The sequence below is a fragment of the Lissotriton vulgaris genome, chromosome 7 (genome assembly GCF_964263255.1).
Source record: "Lissotriton vulgaris chromosome 7, aLisVul1.2, whole genome shotgun sequence".
NCBI lineage: Eukaryota > Metazoa > Chordata > Amphibia > Caudata > Salamandridae > Lissotriton > Lissotriton vulgaris.
The window spans coordinates 1,455,402,767-1,455,424,940 of NC_141695.1; positions in this window are offsets into that span (position 1 = coordinate 1,455,402,767).

Here is a 22,174-nt window from a genome sequence, read left to right on the forward strand (position 1 = left end):
CGCTTCGCGGTCAGCAGCGGCCAGACGGGTTCTACAAGGGGTGTTTCTGTTTCTGGCTTGACCGGCAGGGCTGCGAGCTAGTAGCGTGGGGACTCCAAGGTCCAGGAGCCCACGCGCGCCCGTCTCCATCTGGGCTGCTCTCCCTGCCGGCCCCACCCCCACCTGAACACTGAAAGCACCACCGCGCCCCTAACTCACCGGATTGCTCCACCAACCGGCTGCCATCAAGGGACGAAGGATTGTAGTTATTGACCAGCGGGAGCCCTCAGAGCCAGCTGCTGCCGCCACGCCTCGCCGGACCCGCTTCGCGGGTCCCGCTTCGCGGTCAGCAGCGGCCAGACCAGTTCTACAAGGGGTGTTTCTGTTTCTGTTTCTGGCTTGACCGGCAGGGCTGCGAGCTAGTAGCGTGGGGACTCCAAGGTCCAGGAGCCCACGCGCGCCCGTCTCCATCTGGGCTGCTCTCCCTGCCGGCCCCACCCCCACCTGAACACTGAAAGCACCACCGCGCCCCTAACTCACCGGATTGCTCCACCAACCGGCTGCCATCAAGGGACGAAGGATTGTAGTTGTTGACCAGCGGGAGCCCTCAGAGCCAGCTGCTGCCGCCACGCCTCGCCGGACCCGCTTCGCGGGTCCCGCTTCGCGGTCAGCAGCGGCCAGACCAGTTCTACAAGGGGTGTTTCTGTTTCTGTTTCTGGCTTGACCGGCAGGGCTGCGAGCTAGTAGCGTGGGGACTCCAAGGTCCAGGAGCCCACGCGCGCCCGTCTCCATCTGGGCTGCTCTCCCTGCCGGCCCCACCCCCACCTGAACACTGAAAGCACCACCGCGCCCCTAACTCACCGGATTGCTCCACCAACCGGCTGCCATCAAGGGACGAAGGATTGTAGTTATTGACCAGCGGGAGCCCTCAGAGCCAGCTGCTGCCGCCACGCCTCGCCGGACCCGCATCGCGGGTCCCGCTTCGCGGTCAGCAGCGGCCAGACCAGTTCTACAAGGGGTGTTTCTGTTTCTGTTTCTGGCTTGACCGGCAGGGCTGCGAGCTAGCAGCGTGGGGACTCCAAGGTCCAGGAGCCCACGCGAGCCCGTCTCCATCTGGGCTGGTCTCCCTGCCGGCCCCACCCCCTCGGCCTCCAATCCAATAACTATAAAAGTCGGACAGCCTCCCCGCTGCGCGGGAGGGCGCCGGGAGAAGCCCGGGACAAGAGCGGGACCGTTTGAGGCCGTTCGAGGACTGAGAGGACTGGACTGGCCCACCCCTCTTGGCTCAATATTCTTGGTAGTTACATCATTAACTGAGGGGAAATTGATATATCTTCGTCACAGTGCCCTAGTGCTATGGATCCAAGGGTAACCCGTAGCAAGTCTTCTAAATGTGGGTCACTGATCAGCGGCCCCATGGATGACTTTATAACCCGCACTAACATAGCCATAGACAAAGAAATATCTAAGCTCCAAACCTGGGTCTCGCTAGAACTAGATGCCGCAAGAAGAGTGTCCCAAGTAATTGCACTTTCCAAGAAATCCTCCCTAGGCCACATAGCCACCTCTGTTACCCCTGAGCGCCCAGCCCGCCCACATTGCATAGTCGCTCAGGTAGATGTTCACCATTCACCGACCCCGGCTATTCCCGTACCTGCCTCAGGAAGTACGGATGAGGATATTCCATCGACACCTTTTAGTGTGCTCATCCCTGCTCCCATTGTATCTCTCCCGAATCTGTCTCATAATATCTCCAGTGGCAAACAACCAAAGAGGAAACGCAATTCTCGCTCAGCTTATTTCCGTAAGAAAGCGAAAATTGCTGTTCCAAAAGATCTGCCCATAAATAACATCACAGCATCTAATGCTGGAGCTGAGTTCACCCCTAATACCCAGTCATGTAGTGAGGGACAGGGAAAAAATCCATCTATTCCCCTCCTTAATACCACAACAGGCGAGGGTCCTGAAGTAGACGGGCTAACCAATAACAATAAAGAATTTATAGAGGTGGTTTGGGACACACTTAAAAAACTTTTGTCACCTCTGGACCTAAGACTATCAAGGATAGAAAATAACTTGTTAGAAATGGAGAAGAGCATTATTGCGCTGGCCACTCTTGGGCTGAAAAGTCTGGAAAACCAGGGCATTATTGCAGCTGACCCAATGCCACAACCTACCGCACCCCAAACCAATCTAGCTTCCTCTTCAGTACCACCTATAATTAAACCCGTTCCTAAACCAAGGTCAGTCACGGTGGAGCAAGCTCGCGTTAAACCAAAGGCTTCTCCACGAGGCTCCACACGTAACTCGCAACATCCCAAACACGAAACATCAACTAGACCGGTTCCTAGTGAAACCCAGGTCCCTCCAGTTAAAGACAACTTTAGAGGTGGCTATATTGACCTCCCCCCAGAGGCAAACGACTATGTCGTTGTCTTGACGGGTGTTCCAACGTTAGGTAATGGCCAATTTGAAAATCACTGGTCACTTAAAAATAAAATAATGCACTGGTTGAATGTCAACAGACCAATCCCCAATGGCAAAAGAAGCAGGGTATTGATGGTTCGCAGAACTCCCTGGGTAGGGCCAACGCTGAAATCCAGTCCGGGGGACTGCATAGTAGTGACCTTCGAAGATCCACACACGGCGCACCACATTTGTAGTTGGCCCAGTAATGATGACTCCTTAGTCAAACCTAAGCTACTATCCTTTTTCTATCCTCCCCGACCTACCTGTAATCAGGGGGACAATTGGACATTGGTCCAGCACCACCAACGGCCGAATAGGTCTCGGGGCCACAGAGAGACTCTGCTACATTGGAATGGCCTCTCTACCTATAATAGATTTGGTGGTTTAGAGGAGGTGGACTGACTCCCTGTGCAAGCAGCCAAGCAACCCCAGAGGGTATTCTTAACTTTGCAAAGGCATCATTCCACGGATTGTCCTGCCCCTGAATCTGCAACAAGCCGAGGAGGACGATCCAATAACGCAAGGGTTGATGGGGTGGCAACGTCATTGGATAAAATAGCAAATTGTAACAGGGAAGACTGGCCAAACCCGCTCTGTGTGACCCCCCCTGCACCGACATCTCTTGAACAGTCGGATCCTACCTGCCTTGCCCCCTATGTGACCTCCAATTTCCAGCAAATCGAGCCACTTGTGAGGTCTTCAAAACCTGTGGGTGCGACTGTTTCTCTTATGCCCATGCCTATTGACTCCACCAAGGTCTCTCCACCAGCTGACTCTGTCCTAAAAATTCTATCCTGGAATGTGGCTGGTCTTGGTCGTAACTTTGACATTCCTGAATGGAACGACTTCCTGGAACCCTTTTACATCTGCCTCTTTCAGGAAACCTGGTGTTTGGAGCCAAGACACCGAGTGGGATTCTCCACCTTTTTTATCCCCGCAGTCCAGGAACAAGGATCCAAAGGTCGCCCGTCAGGCGGCCTTATTATATGGATTAGTATTGCTCTAGGCTTCAGGGTAAAAGAAAGAAACACCCAATCTTCGGATCTCCAGTGGCTAACGATAACACACAAAGGGGGAAGAAGCATGGAAGTCTTTAACATCTACCTGAGGGGTGCCAAAGGCGGTGCATCCCATCTACCATCCACAGGTCTAAACCACAACCTGGCTGCCTGCGATGCAGATTCCCATATAATGCTCGCAGGGGACTTCAACTGCTGTTTTGAGCCCTTGGCCAGTGAAGATATCTTGGACACTTTTGAGGAGGACACCAGGAGAGGTGTTCCTATTTTGAATCTGGACCCGATTCCCAAATGGTCGCAAAACGCAATAGAGATCAATGCCCTGTGCATGGAGCATAATTTGCGACCGACAAATGGCCGATCCAAATCTGACCATATGGGTGCCCACACTTATAACAGACAAGACCACACGTCTAGGATTGATTATATTATGCTTAATTACAACCTCTGGCAGCATCACCTAGATATGGAGGTTATAGTGTCGGGTGATAGCGACCACAACCCCTTGTCGCTATCCATTTCATCTCCTTGGCAGGCTGGAAGGCAAGGCTTAACCGGTCATAAGTGGAAATCCTCCCATAAGTTAGTCCCCACAAACTGTAGTAGGCGCTTAAAGTGGGCAAAAGTCTTAGCCGATGACACAGGGATGGCCCAAGCAGGGACAATTTTGGAAGAAGTGGAGCCCCGGATGATCACTTTAAGCCAAACCGAGAACAAGATCCTACCTCTATTCACTGAGACTGTACTGGCGCTGAGTGACTTATTTATTGTTCCCCAAACTACTCGAAGGGGTCCCTTGAAATCATTGCCTAAACAGTCAGACAAGTGGTATACTCCAAAATGTCGTGAGGCTAAGAAGGAACTTGTTGTGGCACTGAAGTCCAAAGATGCAGTTGCTATCAGGGCTGCTAGAAAATTTTACAAAAAAATCATAGTTGAAGCTAAACAGATTTATGATTTTAACTTTTGGGGAGATTTAGTAGAGGCCAGCGCTAGGAAGGATGCCAAGAGGTTTTGGGACCTATTAAGATCTAGGGAAAAGCCCATTGACCAGCAGCTAACTTGTAACATTACAGGGGGTGCATGGTTCGACCATTTTTCGCAACTGTACTCTGCTCCCTCAGGCCCAGCCCAGGTAGCTTGCCCACCCATGGGTTTTACAACTAACCCCCCGTGCCATGATGGCCTATTTACCAACTTAGAAGTAGAAAGAGCAATCCAATGCATTGTCTCGAACAAAGCAGCGGGTCCTGACGGAATCCCAGGAGACCTAATTAAGAATTACCCATCTCCTTGGAGTAGATTAATTGCCTCGCTTTTGAATGAAGTGATGTTGGGTGGAGTCTTTCCTGACTCATGGAGGGGCGCTGAGGTCGTACCTATTTTTAAAAAAGGCTCTAGGGACGACCCAGCGAACTACCGCCCAATTAGTTTATTAGACTCCTCTCAAAAGGTAGCAGGAAAGGTGGTATTGGGCAGGATCATCGAGTGGGCAGACGAAAATCACATCCTGTCAGATCTCACAGCGGGCTTCAGAACAGGAACAGGCACAATCAAGCAGACGTTCTGCCTTCTAATGATCTATTGGAAAGTGGTGGTGCTGGGAGGGGGCAGTTTGTATTTAGTCTTCATTGACCTGCGGACTGCCTTCGACCTGGTACCACGCGCACTTCTATGGAACGTCCTCGATGGGTTAGGCCTCCCCCTCTATTTGTTGTCGCTGCTTGTAAAACTTCACGATAGGAATTTTGCCCAAATTAGATGGGGTGCACAGGGAGAGAAAACATCTCGTATCCCCGTGGACAGAGGCGTCCGCCAGGGGTGTGTGCTTGCCCCCACTCTGTTTTCTCTTTATATTAACGGAGTGGTAGAGCATCTTCTACAACAACCATCAGATGCACCCACCCTGGCTGGAAGGAAGATCCCAACGCTCCTGTTCGCGGACGATACCCTCCTAATTTCAAAATCACCAATGGGCATCCAATCGTTGCTTTCCAGCTTCCAAAAATTCTGTAATGAAAGGGGTCTGGCCATAAATATAGGCAAAACTAAGTTTCTAGTCCTTAACCCGCCAAAAAAATCTGTTTATCCCCCGGTCCTAGATTCTGTCCCACTTGATCGCGTAAAAGAATTTGACTACCTGGGCATACGCATCAGTGATACTATGAGCTGGAAGGCACACCACCAAAAAGTCTTCCTTACCCATAAAAGGGTGGCAGGTGCGCTGCTCAAAGAGTAGCGAGCATCATCATCAAAACCTATTGGGGCTCCCCTAGATATCTATAGGGCAAGGGTTGTAAGCGCGGCACTTTACGGTGCTGAGCTGTGGGGCACTCAAAGAGTTGACACTCTGGCCCACCTTGAGAACAACTTCCATAAAGACCTAATGGGCTTACCCCACAGCACGCCAACAATCCCATTGCTGATAGATGCAGGTACCCGGGCAATCTGCGACCAAGCGAAACTACCCCCACTCCTGTTATGGTCCAGAATCTGGAATGTGCAGGAATTAAGTAGTTACGCAGATGCCTTGAACGACATTTTGTCATTACCGGGTTCTCATAAGATCATCTGGCTTAGGGAGGTTAAAAAGCTGCTCTACAAATTAGGCCTAGGAGAGGCTTGGTCCAACAAATCTGCACCCACGAAACATCAGCTAAAGAAGGTCTATTGGGCATGGGTAGACAGTGAGAGGGCCCGAAGCACAAACCATTGTAAATCTGTAGCTCTGTTTCTGTCAGCCAAGGAGTTACCGTTAAGGGAACCTTATCTAGACACCATTCAGAGCTCAAGGGACAGAGCACTGTACATCAAGTTCAGGTTGGGGGTGCTTCCATTATGTGAGTTCACGTCCACTTGGAAACCGCCCGCTCAAACCGTACCCTATTGCCCCTTTTGTGATCTAAGGGTAGAGTCTGTGTCTCACATGTTGTTCGAATGTAGTGTCTATGTAGCCCCGAGACGTAGGTGGTTGAAGCCCCTCTGCAGAAGCCTGGGAACTCGCTCTCACTTGGAAGCCCTGCGTATTTTACGTACAGATGCTAGACCCTTCTTTTCCACTTGCATGGCAACATTTTTGGGTTGGGCTTGGCGTTTAAGAACTGCAAGAAAACTGTTAATCCAGTGAACAAGCCCACCCACCCAATATGCTGTACTGGATATGAAATGTTTTTATGTTGATGATTGTTGTTAAAAATGTTTTTTAAAAGATGTGTAAATGCTTTTATGATATGTTTTTTTGTTATCGAATAAATCTACTTACTTACAATTGGGATTATCCTTCTGCCCTAGTGCCACTTTGGATTACATAGACACGAGGGTGGACCTTTTCTTATACGTTAGGAAACTGAAACTGCTGAAATTATATGCAATTCGATCCAGTGCAAAACCAAAAATGACCAACACAATGTGATCCTCAGACATAAACTTACAAGTACAGGACATTGAACTCTTAAGAGACATGTACCAATTGGAGATTGCGGATGAAGATGAAAGAAGCCATCATGTGGTTCTACAAGCATGTGGCGTAACGAATAGACGAGTAAAGCATAGTGGCCTCAAATTAAAGACCAAATTCAATCCGAATGTTCCATTTGATAACATGGAGGCCTATAGCCAAGCAGTGACAACTGAATTGAAAAAAAACAGAAAAAACTCCAAAAACTCCAAATGGGATAACTTAACAAAAGACCAAAGAACCTCCCTAAAAATGTTAGAGGAAGATGCCACAATTGTGATCAAGCCCTCCGATAAGGGGGGCAACGTTGTAGTTATGAACTATAAGGACTACAAAACGGAGGCAATGAGACAATTAAACGATACCTCCTGCTACGAATTGATCAACTGGGAGCAATATAAAAAGACTATAAAGGACTATCATATACTGCTTGGAGGCTGGTATCACACTGGATTATTGGACACGGACGAATATAAATTTCTGAAAAAAGATAACCCACGTATCCTATGTATATACTTTCTTCCCAAGATCCATAAGGACCCCACTACACCACCAGGGCGTCCTATCGTGTCCTCAAATGGGGGGTTACTGGAGAACACTTCAATATTCTTGGATCTATATCTGAATGAATATGTATTGAACCTGAATTCCTATTGTAGGGACAGCACAGATTTTTTGAAAAGAGTGCATGATCTTAAATGGGAGGATGGATATTACATGATTAGCATGGATGTATGCTCACTTTATACATGCATTAACCAAGTAAAGGGAGTAGAAGCATGCATGCACTATTTGAGAAGCCGACATATGGATTATTATGAGCACAATGCAATGCTTAAGACAATGATGCTGTACTGTTTGCAAGAGAATATTTTTCTCTTTGAAAAAGCGGTATACCGACAATGATCTGGGACCGCGATGGGGACCTGTTTTGCCCCCAGCCTAGCGAATCTTTTCCTATGCTGTTGGGAGGAACAGGTCGTCTGGTCAGAGAAATCGGAGATGTACACTGATCACATCTTGATGTGGGTCAGGTACATCGACGACCTTTTTATAATTTGGAATGGCCCGGAAACACTAGCTAAACAGTACATTAATCATCTTGGAATCAATGACCTCAATCTCCGCTTTACCTATACCATCAGCAATTCATATTTTGGATTTTTGGATGTAGCAGTTGAGGTGAAAGAGGGTGGTATAACCACACGTCTGTTTCGCAAGGCAACGGCAGGCAATGCGGCGCTGCATGCGGCGAGCCTTCATCCAATTCCCCTGAAGAGAAGTATTCCCTACGGGGAGTTGTTGAGGGCTCGCCGCAATTGCAGCACAACACTGATTTTGAGACTGAACAAAAGGCAATGATAGAACGATTCACCAAAAGAGGATATGATGAGGAAACCTTAAAGATTAACCACAATAAAGTTCAAGGCCTCAAACATGAGAACATCTACCAGTGATAAAAAAAGAAAGGAGATTCCAAATAAGAGTCAACCGAATGCACCCCGCATGATCACGAACTTCGGTAGGGGAGCATGGGCCCTAGAAAAAGTAATGAGGGCCAATTGGAGCCTACTGGTATCTGACCCCATTATTGGAGAACTAGTGGGCACAAGACCACAAGTAACATACCGTAGGGCGCGATCCCTTAGAGACAGATTAGTACATAGCTACCTCAATGAACCATCTAAAATGAAGTGGCCCCCTATCCCTAATGGATTTTCTGTTTGCGGTAATTGTAAATGCGATCGCAATGGGAAATCACAGAAAGACTGTAAGATAGGGACAGGCCAAACGAAAATAATCAAACACCAAATAAACTGCAATACTGAATTTGTTGTCTACGTGCTCGAATGCCCTTGTGGCCTCCAGTACGTAGGCAGCACTAAGCATCCACTCAAGGTTAGGACTTTGCAGCACCTACAAGCCATCACTAACAAAGACCATAATTACCCGATGGCTCGCCATTATGAAGAGAGCCACAAAAGCAATAATGGGAGCCTGAGGTTCTATGGCATAGACAAGATACCTAAGAACTTCAGGGGTGGAGATCGTGAATGAGTATGTGTGTGGTGGCTGGGAGGGGTATGACTCTGTGCATAGATGTGTGAGCAGTTGATTCACTAGATGTATGAGTTCAAAAGTGCATGTGGAAACAGCTGTATGGGCAGTTGACTGTGTGCATGAGTGTATTGGTGAGTGAATGGATATCTCAGTGCTACAAGTCAAAGTAAGTACATATGTAAAACACAGTACATGTGAGAGTTTACATATATAAATAACTGTGCATAAGAGCCAGTGAATGTGTGAGTGGCTGTATGGATCATTGTGAACTTCAATCAAGGATTGTATAAAAGAGTAAATATGTGTTAGTATATGTTTGAATAAGTAAGGTGTGTATAACTGTATAGTTGAGGAAATGGAGGTGTGATTGATTCTTTGCATAACTGACTAGGTGTGTGATTAACTCCATGGATGAGTGACAGTCTGTGAGTGTCTGTTTATACTGAGTGTATGTAAGGTTATATTAGAGTCTGAAGAGGTTCAACGTATTGTCACATGAATGATATCATCAGTGATGTAATCAGTAATGTCAAATGAGATGTCATCAGTGATGTCATCAGTGATGTCATTTGAGATGTCATCAGTGATGTCACTGACCATGTCATGAATGATGCAATATGTGACATCATTAGCAGTGGATTGCGGGTGCGCGATATATAGTTAGTGGAACTAACTATATATGCGAATTTCAATGGTTTTGTGCGAGTAAAATAAGGTTTTGTAAATGCTAATCCCTAACTATATATGGTCTATAACCTATGTTTTTTTCAGTGAATTTTTAAGGTTTTGTAAATGCTAATTCCTAACTATATATGGTCTATAACCTATGTTTTTTTCAGTGAATTTTTAAGGTTTTGTAAATGCTAATTCCTAACTATATATGGTCTATAACCTATGGTTTTTTCAGTGAATTTCAATGGTTTTTTAATAGCAAATATCAAAAGCTGTAAAATGTATTCTTATTTTAATGCAAAAATATATTTTATATGTTTTAAATAAAATAAATAAAAAAAATGTATGCATCTGCCAAATCCTGACCTCTTAATAGTGCACTGTGGTGGAAATGATTTGGGCACTATGACTGGGGTTGATCTTGAAATGCTTTTAAAGAACACCTTTCTTCATTTGATGACACTTTTTCCCCAAACTGCCTTGGTATATTCCAATATAAGTCAAAGACAGAAATGTAAGTGGTCCAACCAATTTTTTCCACATTTTGAGAAAGCACGGAAACATGTGAATAAATCTGTTTCTGCTTACATGAGAGACTATGGAATGGGTATAATATACAACAATAACTTGCGTTCCAACATTCAAGACATCTACAGAAGAGATGGTGTGCACTTCTCCGATGAAGGCAATAGAATATTCGTCCTTTATTTAAAAGTGTGCATTGGAACCTACTTGTAGGTACCTAAATTAGCAACAGAACCCAATAGCTCTTTTCAGAGCTACCCTACCTCTGATCATTCAAAACGTTTATCTTTTTCTATTTTTTTTTTCACCAAAGTACGCTCCCCGGTTCGCTTACCGGTGCGCGTACTGGGCGCTCTCACCGCAAAATTTTCAAAAATGTTCTTTTTTTATTTTTCCATATATCAGCGTCCTAATCCCCCCTCAGAAAACCTAGAGGGTCACAAAGTGTCTACCGTGCCCACTTCTACCCATTCCGAAAATTGTTTGTCCTCCATCTTATGTCTCAATTCTACCGATACACAAAATGGAGGACTCCCGTAACGCTGCTGGTTCGCGTACCGGGGAGCGCACCGGTAAGCGCTCGATAAAAAAGGTGGGAAAGTAATTTACAGAAAAAACACTACAGACACTTTCATCAAATATAGAATAGGCCCTACTACATAGCAGTCCCTACCATTTACCCAAATTTGATGGAATTCCATTGAGAAAATTATGCTGTAAGCCTGACTAAATATCCTAAGGTAAATTACCTAACAAAAACACTTATGAAGTGTTAGAATTGACAACCAATCAAAATGCTACTTTCAATATCTTTTATTATTTCATGACATTTGATTGGTTATGTACCTGAATATATATAAAGAAAGAGAGAGAAACACAGTCATTTTGACTACTACTTCCTGAAGTACATATCAAGTGCATTTCAACTGAGAACTTAAACTTCTTTTTGAAAGGTAAGATGTTATTTTAAAAACTGAAGTATGTTCTGCACTTTAAGTTAATTAGGAAAACATTTTCTGATAGTTATATACTATCCCTCTGTAATAGTTATAAAATAAGATAGACTTCTCTGTTTTAGTTATGGATGGAGTTAGGCTTGTCTTGTATAATTAAGAATTAACTTTATCACATACATTTTTTTTTATATTTCAACTTCCAGTCTGATACCATACACTGCCCAAAGATAAAATCACTGTTTAAAAAACCAAACTACCTGTCTGTACTTAAACCCAACAGTGCCCTATCTGTACTGATATATTTTTTTAAAATTCATTTTACAGCACAAAAATGGAAGGAGAGAAAAAAAATAACTTTGAAATTGTTGCAGAAAGCAACACAGATATAGAAATTGACTCTGAATTCTATGATGAATCACGGGACTTTGAACTCCTGCAATGTGTAGAATCAGTAGATTACCTAATTGAAAATGAGAAAATTTCTCACAATGAATTATTAGAAGTTCTTTTTAATTTTGAAAACGAATCAGAAAAATAAATGTATATTTAATAATTCAAAAATTGTTTGAGACATTATTCATTTTTATATGTATTTTGTAAACTAGTAGCAAATTGATTATAATGTAAAATCAGACTTTAAATATACTGTGCAACTTTTTTGTGTTACATAGTTTGCTCATAGTTATTTCCTTTCTTCACTATATTATCTCCAATGTGTATTTAACATCTCTTTATCATCTCCTGCCTCCATGGTGTTTCTGCTTTCCTGACAGACTACGCTATGAATTCCATATACCACAATAACTTCTAAAACAACATGCAAGATATTTACACAGAAAACGGTTTATTTTTATTTTTAGACTCTGCATTGGTACCTACATGTTAATACTTAAAAAAAAAAAAAAATTAACAAAAAGAACAATCAATAAACATACAAAATTTGAACATTCTTTCATCCTATTTTCCCAATATTACGCTTCCCGGACTGCTTCCGGGTGGGCGTACCGAGCGCTCCCCCTGCAAAAAAAACGAAAATATATATATATATTTTTTTTCCCCGCGGGGCCCTTTTAAAGCCCCCTCATCAAACCTAGGGGGTCAGGGAGGATGTACTCCACCCCCTAATGCTCATTTCCCCCTTTGTTTTTGCCACATCTTGTGTCTCGATCCTACCGAGACACAAGATGGCGGCCGCTCCGGACTGTTTAGAATGTTCACAGTCACCGGGGAGCCAATCCGCTTCTCCTAGTGAAGTTCCGTTACGCGTCAGGTACGCGAACCGGGGCGCTAACCGGGACGCTGTCACCGATATATCTGTTTTTTTAAACGTTAATTTCTCAAAATCCACTAGAGCACATATATTAAGACATAGCAAAGACACCTCGGGCAAATCATATCTACAATTTTGCCAAGTTTCGTGTAAATCCATTCAGCCGTTTGAGCTAAAAGTGATTCCAACCGCCCTATGGAAAAATGAATGGGAAAAACGTGTTTTGGGACCCCCCTTTTTTCTCATCCCCCCAGGGCCGGACTGGGAACTGAAAGCAGCCCTGGCAAATTTTGCCAGACCAGCCCCCGTCTGGCGCGTAGCAAGCCAGCCCCCGTCCGGCGCGTAGCGAGCGAGCGCAGCGAGAGAGAGAGAGGGCAAGAGAAAGAAAGAGTAGGAGGGAGGGAGAAGGAGGGCGAAAGAGGAGGTGCGAGAAAGAAAGAGCAATGGAGAGAGAGAAGTAGAGGGAGAAACAGAGGAAGAGAATGAGAGAGAGGAAGGAGTGGAATGAGAGAAAGATGGGAAGAGGGATGGAAAGAGATAGAGAGGGATGGAAAGAGATAGAGAGAGGGAGGGGGCTCTGTGTGTGTGTGTGGCTCCGTCTCTGTGTGTGTGGGTGCGTGTGGCTCTGTGTGTGGGTGTGTGTGTGGGTGTGTGTGGCTCTGTGTGTGAGTGCATGTGGCTCTGTGTGTGTGTGTGAGTGCAAATGCAATAGGTCTCGCATTTGCGAGAGATTAAGCTATTGGCATTGGAAATGACAATGCCATTTATTTCTATGTTTTAAAAACAAAAATAATGTCATGAGCAATGCCAATAGCTCTAACTTTAACAAGGACGAGACCATTGCATTGTAAATGCTTGTTTAGGTCTTGCCGGCGTGAACATGTGATAGCATGTGTCAGTGAATGCCCTCTCCCTTGTTAGGCTCTTGTGTTCAATAATGGGCTTGGAACCATTGGTTGGTATCATTTTCCTTCTTTGCTAACTCGTCCCTTCCTCTTCTTTCTGTGGCACACGGACCAAGTAGAGATTATTTAGGTTTGATTAGTGTCCCTACGGTGGCCATCCCTTGCTCATACCGTGATTGAGGTACTATTTCTGTCATATGATGTAGTCAACACTGGTCGCATCAAAGCTTTTTTAAACGTATCCCCACTCTTCCTTGTTTCTTCTACCCTCTCAATTAAATAAGTGCCCTCTAACGGACCTGAAACAAAGGTGTGTTTTTCGTTGAACTATAAGTGGGCCTTGTTCAGTCAGGACACCTTCCTGGCCTGGGGTTTATTTATTAACTAGTACAAAATAGTTCCCGGAGTTCCATTAAGGGGAAGCTACTGTGGTTCTAGGTTCCAGTAATGATGACGACCTCTCTAGATAAAGTATGTACCAACGCTTCAGTCAAATAGTTTGCTTTACTGGATTACTCTCAGTTGACATTTTCCATTCTTTTTGTTACAACTTTTATATTTAAATGAACACTTTCATTATTTGCCATATGAATCCGTTCCCCTCCCTTATTTTTGACTGAAAAAGCAGTTTTACTCTTAACTCTGGAATTTGTAAAAGTAAATCAACTGAGGGGTCATCCACAGCAGAAGCCATTAAAGTAGCACGAGGAAAGGGACAGCACCTGTCAGCATTAGAAGAGGGGAAACAATACCACCCTCAGAGGGCATGACCTGTTTGGTTTCATAGCAACATGACATTTCGCTGCTGATGTACCCAGTGAGCTGCAGGTCACGAGCTCGAATTCCATCGAGGCCGACTGGGTAACAATAACACAGGTAATTTACAGTGTTTAGAATCGGTATTAAAGGATTTGTGTAAAAAGTTATGATTGGTCAAAATAAGATAATGCACCGAGGCAAATTAATTTTCTGACAGCCAAGTCAAATAACAAATCAAAAGGTACTGCGAGTCTGCGGTCGCTTGAAGAGTAATCCTGTCTGTGCTCACGGGAAACTTTAGGTACAGTTGTACTGTTTCTGCAGTTGTATCTGGCACCAACTCGACCCGAAGGTGTGGGAGCGCTTTACATGCGCACTTGTTACATTACACCAAGACACGTTCATTTTTGGTAGGCCGGGTTAAATGATTTGCCTAGAATGTCCAGCCGACACTGAGACTCTAACCTGGTTCCCCAACTCAAATGTCGGTGTCTCTAGCCATTACGCCACATCCTGACATATGGACGACCACCATTATTCCACAGAAAGGGAACCGTGTAGACTCCGACTAGGGCTTTCGCTACAAACAAGCATTTAAAGCTGGACTCGCCTCGCCCCCGATATCCGCACCCCCTCCCACCACCCCCCGTCTCCGCCTCGCCCCCTGGGTGCACTGTCGGAAGAGACGACCCGACCCCGGACGACTAGTTGTTGGCGTCACACGCACCATCCTGGAGAGATGGCCAGTGTTTATCTACTGTCAATAAAGTGGGGCGTCATCACGTCCCAAGCAAAATGCACAGCGCATTGTTGCCACTTGGCAAAAATTTATCTGTTTTTTTAAACCTTCAGTAATCTTATTCAGTTCTCCTCGTTCTTCACATATGATTCTCCATGTTATATACTTGTGATTGAGTCCACACGCTTAGTGTACATGCTGTTTTTCAAGTTTCTACTGTCCCAGCTGGTCTATCCTGACCTTGTGCAAGAACATGAGTTGAAGCATGAATTAATTTCAGGCAGCGTTTATTCAGTTAACATAACCCAATGCATTTCGGGCTCAACGCCCTTCTTCGGGGGTCACTGTAAATAATCATAAAGGCACGATTACAGACAGTAATTTACATGAGTTTCAACATTTCTTTTAGCTAAAGCACCTTTAAAAACTGCTATAGTATCTATTCAAAAGATACGTTATTTTCATTATGAAATTAATACCATTCATTGGACCGCGAAAATACTTCTATTGCGCTAAGCCATTCCAATCAGCCAAACAGTCTCTATCCCTGTGCATCACTTCCCTACCGTTAGTGTGAGACTGGATCCCAAAACTTTGTGATTAATGAATTTTTTACTCATACAACCATCTTTTTTCCTTTGCTCTTGATAGTGTGCATCTAATATTCTCTACATCATTCTAGTATCCTTTAACCCACAATCCTTCTCCCCTAGCTGGTCTTCACTCCCTCGCTTTTAGCGTCTATGCGTGATCTCATGTTTACTACCCACTTCCAGATTTAATACCCTCCCGTGTACTATGTATCAACTCCATATCACCATTCTTTCATATGAAGCTGTTTAACTCCGACTTAAACCATATGTAAAGCTCTTGCCCTTACCCACCAGTCTATCTTCTTATCTAACACGTACCTGTCATGCTGCCGTATAAAGACCATACATCCTCACTCTTCCTTCCACTGTAACGGTATGCCTCCCACAATTCCTTGCGCTTTTTAGCTCTGCGCTACAACCTCTCTGTTGGCTAACTGCTTTGAAATTTCCCGCTATCTCAATGTCACACCTGGTGCTCTTGTCAAAAAAACTAAATTCCCCACAATTCACTTCTTTAAAATTAAACCGACCGATTCAAACACATTTCATTTCGGCCGGAAGGAGTCACATTATGTAAAACAGTCTGGCACGTCTGTGCTTGAAAAAGTGCAATACATGATCATTTTGTTTTTAATAGAAGTCCATTCCCGATCGTTATCCGCTCCATCTGTAATGAACCACAATGTTATTCCGGCGCGTGGACTCGTGCTGTATTTCTAAGTTTTTCACTTCCTTTTATCTGTGGGTGCTTCCTGAGGTAAGGCATCAGTTAAGAATTAATTTTTTCAGTGTTTATCTACTGGCATCATAAAATCGTCAGCATCTGTGCATTTAATTGTCTCATTTAGAACTGAATCAATGCTTTTTTCGGGATGACAACATTTTTTTGGACCACAACTCTCCAGCTGCCTGCAATGCAAATTATACGCGAGTGCGTGCCGGGCTGCCGGCCGGCCCTGCCGATTTCAACAAAGCCTGTTTGAGACTGAGTGACCACACGCTGTGCCGCCGCGGGGCAAAACCGGCCCCCAGACACAAAACCGGCCCCCTTTTAAAAAAAAACGGCCCCCAAAACCCTCCAGCCGACCGGGGGATTGCCCGGTGCCCGGAAGCGCCAGTCCGGGCCTGCATCCCCCCCTTGACGAAACCCCCCAAATTTTCAGGGGCTGCTCAGAAACAAAATGTGCCATTTTTCTGAAAATTTCAGCCAATTCCGTCCACAAACGCCAAAGTTATTCGACATAGAATTTTCAGAAATCCCATAGGAAAAAAATCCTAACTATATATACCTACTGGCGACCGCCAGTAGGTAATATATATTCACAAGGATGATGTCATCAGTGATATCATCAGTGATGTCACTTGAGATGTCATCACTGGTGTCATGAGTGATTTCACTGACCATGTCATGAGTGATGTAATATATGACGTCATCAGCAGTGCAATTCGCGGGGGCGCGAGTTAGCTGAACTAACTATAACGGGGGAATTTCAATGGTTTTGTATGAGTGAAATGTCCAGCTACCTATAACATGTGTGAAACCTATGGTTTTTTCAGAGAATTTCAAAGGTTTAGAAAATGATCATTTTTAAATGTATTTATTGTTATATTTGTTTATACTGATTTACTACATTGATTTAAAGTATTTATTTCTAGATATTTTATTTTTTAAATTACATTACATATTTTTAATATAAATTGAATTTTTTTTTTTTTAAATATTGAAATTGAAATATTTTTTTATTTTATTTGATATAATTTTTATTTATATATATTTTATATAGCAGGCGATGATATCCTATGGAAGGAAATACAAGTTACTGGTAAGTACTGTTAAAAGGGGGGCGTGGCTACCAGCCAAGCATGGTAGACGTGAGCTGAGTCCGCTCCGTCTGATGCCCTGGAAATAAGCCATTTATCCTGTGCCAACTGGCGCTAAAACCCCCACACCTCCAACCGCATGACATGAGACAAGTTCGGGCAGTGTGTGGCGAAATTTGAAGGCTGCTGAGATTGAGGACCTACGAGGCCGGATCACCACACTCTTGGGCCCCGCACAAGATAACAAGGAGCGGAAAGCGGACGGGAGGGAGTATTCCCCCGAAAGACGGCCCGGATCCCCACACCGAGAGAGGGCTGTGGCCTGGGCGAGCGACAGCAGAGTGTGCGGAATTGGGAGGGCGCTCTGCCCAGAACGCCGACACGAAGGAGAGAAGTCCAGCTTCGCAGCACAGAGACCTAGAGGGCCCCGTCTACACGGTGTGGATCCCTGCGAAAGTCCGGACAATACGCCCGTGTGAGTAACAGCGGCAGTCATTTTGTGCAACAGGTGCGGGAGCAACCTGGAGGTATAGAATGCAGCAGAATCGGCAGCAGACCGGGTTGCAGCGCCAACATAGCTATGCCCTCTGTCATAGTGGTAGCTTGACACCGGGAAACCCTGCCCTCCCCACCTGCGGTGGTCACAAGTGAAGGGGCACAGGACACGGCACGTAATGCATAGAGGGGTCCAACACGGGCTCGGAGTGTCGGGAGGAGCTGCATGAGAGATCAAAGAAGCCCAAGGCAGCCGAGTGATCCCGGAGTCATCTGGGGGGTCCTGCAAACCATATAGATAGTGCACAGGAGGGTGATAAACTGAGGCGGAAGAGAAAACTCAGGAAGAACATAGGGCGACACGAAGGCACTCCCTCCATATCAGGACACGGCGTCACAGAAGTACACTATTCCACCCCTGGGGATTGGGGGCAGCAACTCGAAGTCTGCTGGGGTGCACGCCGGTCAAGCACTGTCCCTAGCCGGCTGAGGCCTCGCCCTGAAATAGAGTCCTGCGACATTGAGCTGAAAGTCACGGGGGACGGGGGTAAAACACTAGGAACGAGAGAACCAGTCATATTACGGAGGGGTATACTCAGACCATGAGAGTACGGTGAAGTATGGGGTGGAACAGAATCCGCCAGCAAGATCCAGCGACAAATGACAAATTGTGCTCAACTGATTAGGAAGACCCTCTGGCTTCCTCTAATAATGACATAATTCCGCCGACGGGCATGGGCTCACATGAGGCAAAGCTAGACTTGATTCTGACCGAAATCAGGGCCTCCAGAGTAGCACTGGAAATGTGCATAGACGCGATGTCCACAGGTCTGTCCCTCCTGAAGGCCGACCACAAAAAACTAGCAGAGAAGGTCACCGAACACAAACTAGCCTTGGATGATCTGATTCCCCAACAGACGGAACACTCCACGAGACTGGAGGAACTGGAACGCCAGATCAAAGGTTTACTGGACAGAGTGGACGATGCAGAGGGACGCTCACGCCGCAACAATGTAAGCATTTTGGGCGTTCGGAGCGCAGCGAGGGGACAAACCCAATGCAGTTTGTGGAAGACTGGCTGAGGAAAATTGCGACCCCTGAGGAACTCACCCCGATGTACAGTGTAGAACGAGCGCACAGAGTACCCCCAAGGCTAACTGGACCGGGGGCTCCTCCACTTCCCCTAATAGCTCGCCTCCTACATTAGAAGGACAGAGACGCAATACTAAAGGCCGCAAGGGAGAATGCCACGGTGAAATATGAAAACAGGACGATGTCGATATACCCGGATTTCACCCCGGCTGTTCAGAAAGCAAGATCATCCTTCCTAGATGTGAAACGTACACTGCGGGATCGCAATGTGAAATATGCACTATTCTTCCCAGCACTCCTTAAAATCATACATGAACACAAAACCTATTTTTTTGACACTCCAGAGGAAGCGTCTGAGAGGATAGAGGTGGCGCTCATGCCGAACCCATCTCAGGATCCTTTGACGGAAGCAATGGAGGAGTGCACAACTGGCGGTTAGGAACCGCATCCGGACCTGAGGGGAGCTGCGGCAGGGAAAACCAAAGAGAACGGAAGCCACACGCCAGACGGAGTGGGAGAAACACCGGAAGCAGCACTTTTGACTGCTAATGCACTGGCAGCACATGATGCCCAAACCGAGATGGACACGAACAGTAAAGCCAGCTCACACACGGCAGCATCGGAATCGGACACTAGTCTACAATTGTTTCCACGCATCACAGCGCAGATGGCAAACGAATTCTGATGCGATATACCGAAGAAGCAGGATGGTAACGTATGCACACAGCAGATTGAATTTTTGGAGATGGGGACAGTGAACCAGGTTACATGCTGATATAAGGGTGGTATTTAGAGACTTCAGTGAATAGCTGTTATGACAATTTGACTGGGCTCACCCCCCCAGGCGAAGGCACAATTGAGTTGTATTTTTACCCACGTTGGGTATTGTTGTTTGGTCCTCAGAAGTTTTTAGACGGGGACCTTAAGGTTAGGAAGTTCTGCACTGACGTAGCACACACAATGCACAGCACAATGGCACACACTCTTGTGGTAATGGTAATGTCACACAATATGGAAACTCGCTGCCATGACGACTCCTAACACATATAAGATCTGCACCTGGAATGTGAGGGGTATGGGTTCAGTACATAAGAGACACAGAATACTGGCACAACTGCAAAGACAGCAAATAACTATAGCATACCTGCAGGAGACCCACTTAAACGGATCAGAGGGCGCCAAGTTGATTAGGAAATGGAAGGGCCAACTATACGCTACAGATTACTCAGCATTTTCCCAAGGGGCGGCCATTTGGATCAAAAACTCTATCCCATTTAAAAATTGGAGCAAAGGGTGGATAAAGAGGGGAGATTTGTGTTTGTAAAAGGGATACTTGACGGCTCCTTTATAGTACTAGGATGTATATATGCACCTAATACGGAACAGTCGAAGTTCTTTGAGGTTATCAGTGGTGTGCTGTCGGAATGGTCGGAGTACGACTGGATCATAGGTAGAGATTGCAACTCGGTACTAGATCTATCTCTTGACCGGTCCCACCCCCCCTTAAATGCGACAGATAGCAGAAAGCAAGCGGAAGCACTAGCGCACTGGGCGAATGGCTGGGACTTGACAGATGCGTGGCGAATAAAGCACACAAATCACAGGGAATACACGTTTTATTCCCCACCCCACAAGTTGCACACCAGAATTGATAGCATTTTCTGCCCTAATACATTAATAGGGTCCATTGAATCAGCTGCACACATGGGTAAAACACTATCGGACCATAACCCAGTAGAACTAACAATACAATGGGGGAGGATCCCTACCCCGATACCGATGAGGCGCTTACCGCCTGAGTTACTGGAAGACTCTGTTTTCAGATCCCTACTATTGGATGCCATCATAAAGTATTTTGCTGAAAACAGAAATACAGCTAGTTCCAGGCAAATCGAGTGGGACGCCTTTAAGGTGACCATACGTGGAGTAGTGATGGGTACGAAAGTGGGCATTAAACATAAGGTAGTAGAGAGGCTTAAGGAAGTGGAGGGCAAACTGGCGATGTTCGAAAATGAGGCAGCGGGCACGAACGCAGGTCTTACACAACTCCAAGAAGCCCATATTCAGCAAACAGAATTACTAGAGGAGCTGAGAATAATAGACTACAGAGAATACACATGCAGGCAGCATACACAGGCTGACAGATTGGGCAGCTACTAGCACGATTGGTGCGAAACACTCCAGTGGGCCCGCCTATAGTGGAGATGAACAATCCGCAGAGAAGGGTCATTCATTCCCAAATAGATATAAACAACACATTTAAAGATTATTACGCAGAGTTATATGGACCACACACACCTTTATCGGACGTGGACTTTGAGTCCTTTATGACGGACCTACATATTCCACAACTCAAGACTACACAACAGGACGACCTAGCAAAACCCATAACGATGGCCGAAATTCGGAAGGCCATCAAAGCGTTACCATGGAACAAATCCTCCGGAACCGACGGCTTACAAGCCGAGTTCTATACGACGTACATTGACATAATAGCTCCGCACTTACATACACTATATAGAAAGTCGATGGAGTCTAACACCCTACCATCCACAACACTCCAGGCGCTGATAGTCTCCCTCTTGAAGCCCGGCAGGAATGCTCTGCATCTAGAAAACTACAGACCCCTATCCCTGTTAAACACGGATTACAAGATGCTTAGTAAGATATTAGCGACACGCTTATCCCAATATACTCTGAAACTTATACAGCCTGACCAGTGTGGCTTTGTGCCTGGTAGGAGCACTGCACTGAATCTGAGAAGATTGAGCCAGTTAATGACACAGGAGGACGTGAGGGACACTGCTGAGGGATGTATATCCCTGGACCTCAAGCAGGCCTTTGACTCCCTGAGATGGGATTATATGTTCGCGGTGCTGAGCAAATTCGGTATACCGCCAGAATACATAGCGTGGGTAAACCTGCTATATCTAAATCCCACAGCGCGGGTCCGAACCAATAAATGTATTTCTGGGCAATTTGACATGACAAAAGGCACACAACAAGGATGCCCACTGTCACCCTTGTTGTTCATTCTCGCTCTGGAACCTTTATTGATTAAAGTGCGTATCCTAGCCTTAAAAAGAGGGATAACGAGACACTCAACACCTCACATAATATCGGCGTATGCAGATGACATCATATTATACATTAAAGACATGACAGGCCAACTTGACCCGCTGCCAGAGATATTTAACGATTTTTGAGTGATATCGGGCCTTACAGTAAATTACTCCAAATCTTATGGTTACTGCTTCCATATGGCACTGGGGGACACTCACCTTCAGTTTGCACCACACAGGTTCCAGGTGGCACCTACGACTTTCAAGTACCTAGGGATACAAGTGTACCGGACTGCCCGG